Genomic DNA, 3,905 nt, shown 5'->3' with positions numbered 1-3,905 from the left:
GAAGAGATCAATAATTAATTGGCCTCTTAGTACTTTCAATCCACTGAGACCGGTTCTGCCTGCTGGGACCAAACACAAGAAAGTTCCTACACATGATAGCTCTGCAAACACTTCAAGACAAGTCAATATGAGTCTTCTCTTCTTCAAGCTAAACATCCCCTGTTCTTTCTTTTTTAAAAAATCAATTTTCCTTTCTTTTAAATTTGACTTATTTCTCTCCCCCTCTTCTCCCCACCCACCCACCTATTGAGAATGCAAGAAATAACAACATAACACAAAACAAATTCCCACATTAATCATGTTCCCCCAACAAAGGAAAGAAGAAGAAAAGAGAAAGGAACAAGGGAATGAAGAAAAGAAAAGAAAGGAAAAGGAAGGGGAAAGTAGGAAAAGAAAAGAAATGAAAAGATCTTCTTGTTTGCACTCTGAGTCCATTACTTCTCTTGCTAGAAGATGATAGTATATTTCATCATGAATTCTTTGGAATTGTGGTTGGTCATTGTTTGATCAGAGTTACTATATCTTTCAAAGTTGATTATCTTTAAATAATGTTGTTATTGTGTCATTTTTTCCTGGTTGTGCATCAATTCATACAAGTCTTCCCAGGTTTTCCTGAAACTATCACTTTCATCATTTCTTATAGCACAATAATAGTATTCAATCACATTCATAACTTGCTAATCCATTCCTTAATTGATGGTCATTTCCTCAGTTTCTAATTCTTTGAAAACACCAAAAGAGCTGCTATAAATTTTTCCCCTCTTTCTTTGATTTCTTTGGGGTATAGATCTAGTGGTAGTATCATTGGGTAAAGGGGCATGCAAAGTTTTATAACTTTTTGGAATGCTCAGTTCTTTCAAACAGTCTTCATATGATGTGGACTTCCTAGTTGTCTTCATCTCAACACAATCTACCTGATTAACATCCTTCTTAAACAATGGCATCCAGAACAGAGCACAAATCACAGATGAGGTATGATGAGAGAAGAGTATCATGGGATTATCACCTCTGTATTCCTGAAAGCTATGTCCTTCTTAATGTAGCCCAAAGTCACATTTGTTATTTTGGCTGTCATTTTCACACTGCTGACTCATATTGAATTTTTCCAGAAATACTTCAGAATAATTGTGATCTAACCAGGCCTGCCTAAACTTGGAAGTTGTTGGTTTGTTTGTTTTTTAATCCAAGCCACAAAATATTTGATTTATCTCTATTGAATTTCATCTTATTAGACTGACTCTAGCATGTCAAGATTCTTTTGGACCCTGACTATGTGATACATTGTTAGCTAACCCTCCTAACTTTGTGTAATTAAGAAATTTGATGAGAATATCATCTAAGCCTTTATTCAGACCATTGATAAAAAATGTTAAAATAATACGGGGCCAAGTGCAGATCCTTGGAAGCACTTCACTGATGATCTCCTGCCACAATGACATTGAAAAATTAACATTTTCTAGAGTCTGACCTTGCAACCAATTTTGAATTTCCATATGATTGAATGATTGTCTAAGCCACATAGCTCCACATTCTTTACCAAAATAGTATAAAACTTTATTGAAAGCTTTGCTAAAATTCAGGCAAGCTATTATCCTTAATATTCCCCATATCTACTAGTAATCCAAAAAAAAATGTGCCTAGTCTAACATGAGCTGTATTTATAAAGCCATGTTGCCTCTTTGTAGTCACTGCTTGCCTTTGCTTGATATTCACCAACCATTTCTTTAATGAACTATACCAAAACTTCTTAAACTGTGGGTCACAACACCATATTGGTGTGTTGTTTAAAATCTAAATGTGTGGTCGCTTTAAATTAGAAGCTTTAGCACTAGTCTTTAGGCATTACGCATTTATTAAAGCATACTAGGTATTAGAAAAAAGACAACACGTGGAGTTAAGAAAAGGCCTATCTAGCCTAGAGTTCCAGGCTGGTCTGGTTTTTCCTTAAGTCCCCTGCCACAAGCCTGTTTCAACCAGGAACTCCCTTCCCTCAAACTGAGTGTGGAAGCTTTTTATAGGTCTGGAGCAGAGGCAGTCCTTACACACTGCTTCAAGCTGATTGGTAGGCATCATCCAAAGCCATTGGTTCATAGGACTTGAAGGTGGTCTCAAGTTGAGTTCAAAGTCCTTAGCTTCTGAGAACAATACCTCCTTAAGGGCTAGCCAGGTGTGGTTACAATCTAATTAACTCGAAGTAGGCTAATCAGCAATCACTCTCACTTAATTCAATGAATTTAGATTAATCTCCAGGTGGGCCTTTGAGTATCTGCCAAATCCCATTATTTTCTCACATTGGGCAGTAAATGTATGATTTGTATATGTATTGTATATACCTATACACCTAGGGTTACATAATTTCTTGGGGAAAAGGGGTCATTGAGTAGAAAGAGTTTAAGAAGCCTAACTCTATACTATTATTTTCCCCAAGAATTGAAGTCAAGGTCACTGGTCTATAATTTGCACACTCTGTCTGTCTGTCTGTCTGTCTGTCTGTCTGTCTGTCTCTCTCACACACACACACACACACACACACACACACACACAGAAGCACAGGCACATGAATGAGCAATTAGCACATAATTACCCTTCTGCAATCCTGTGATATCTCTCCCATTTTCCATGACCAGGGTCTGAGCTCAGAAGCCCCTCTTGGAGAAGGATGACCATGGCCCACAGGTGATGTCTGTGTAGTTTTCTTAGTTCTACTTACTTCACTTTGCATCAGTTTGTATGTCTCTTCATACTTCTTTGTATAATCACCATTTCTTATGATGCAATAATACCCTATTAATGTACCAGAATTGGTTTGGCCATTCTCCAAGAGATAAGCATCATTTCCAGTTCTTTGCTACTACTTTATTTAAAGTGCTGCTTAAACTATTTTGGTATGCATGGGAGACTTCTTTCCATCATTAGAATCCTTGCAGTATATGCGTAGCAGTGCAATCTCTGAGTCAAAGAGTATCGACACTTAGTCACTCTCTGAGTACAATTCCCAATCACTTTCTATTATGGTTAAACCTATTTACATCTCCAACAGCAGTGTATTAGTATGTCAGTCACCTAAATTATCTAGGTTACTTTCTGACCATTGCTCCTGTTAAGGGCTAAAATTCTAGCTAGTCTGTCTAAAATATCTAATGAGTGGTCGCCAATAAATTATAAGCTTTAGCAAGAGTTAGGCTTTTAAGCATTTATTAAGGAAAACAAGAATTTGGTAAAGAGAGAGAGAAAGGCCTAGATTCTATCTATTAAAGGAAGAGCACATTTCTAGCTCTGCTCTCCACCAGAGTCCAAAGGAAAGAGAGTGAGACTGAGCGCCAGGCTCCCCCCTTCTTCCTCCCACTAGCCTGCGTCACTTCCTGACGCCAAAGAAAAGACTCCTGGTCTTGCCCTCAAAGACCTTCGCTTCATGGGCGGAACTCTTCTACAGTAAGTCTCCAGCAGGTGGCGTTATTACAATCGTTACACTCCAGCTTCTTACTTATAGCTTACTTACAGCTTCTTACTTTAGACGCAGTATTCCAAGCTCATACCTTGGGATTCTGGTCTTCTGATTGATAAATATTCACTATATTTAGCCCCATAGGCACATTGATGCATTGTTGATGGAGCTATAAATTGATATATTCATTCTGAAAGGAAATTTGGAACTATGATCAAAGAGTTATCAAACTGTGCATACCTTTAACCCAGTTATACCCCCTCCTAGTCCTATAACCCCAAAGAGATCAAAGAAAGTGAAAAGGACCCATATGAACAAAGATTTATAGCAGCTTGTTTTGTGGTATCAAGGAACTGGAAACTAAGAGGTGTCCATCAATTGGGAAATGACTAGACAAATTGTGGTATACAAATGTAATAGGATACTATAAAAAAAAAGAAGACTATCATGCAATAAAAAA

This window comes from Dromiciops gliroides, chromosome 3, assembly GCF_019393635.1.
Source record: "Dromiciops gliroides isolate mDroGli1 chromosome 3, mDroGli1.pri, whole genome shotgun sequence".
Lineage (NCBI taxonomy): Eukaryota > Metazoa > Chordata > Mammalia > Microbiotheria > Microbiotheriidae > Dromiciops > Dromiciops gliroides.
Note: the sequence above shows the minus strand (reverse complement) of the source record.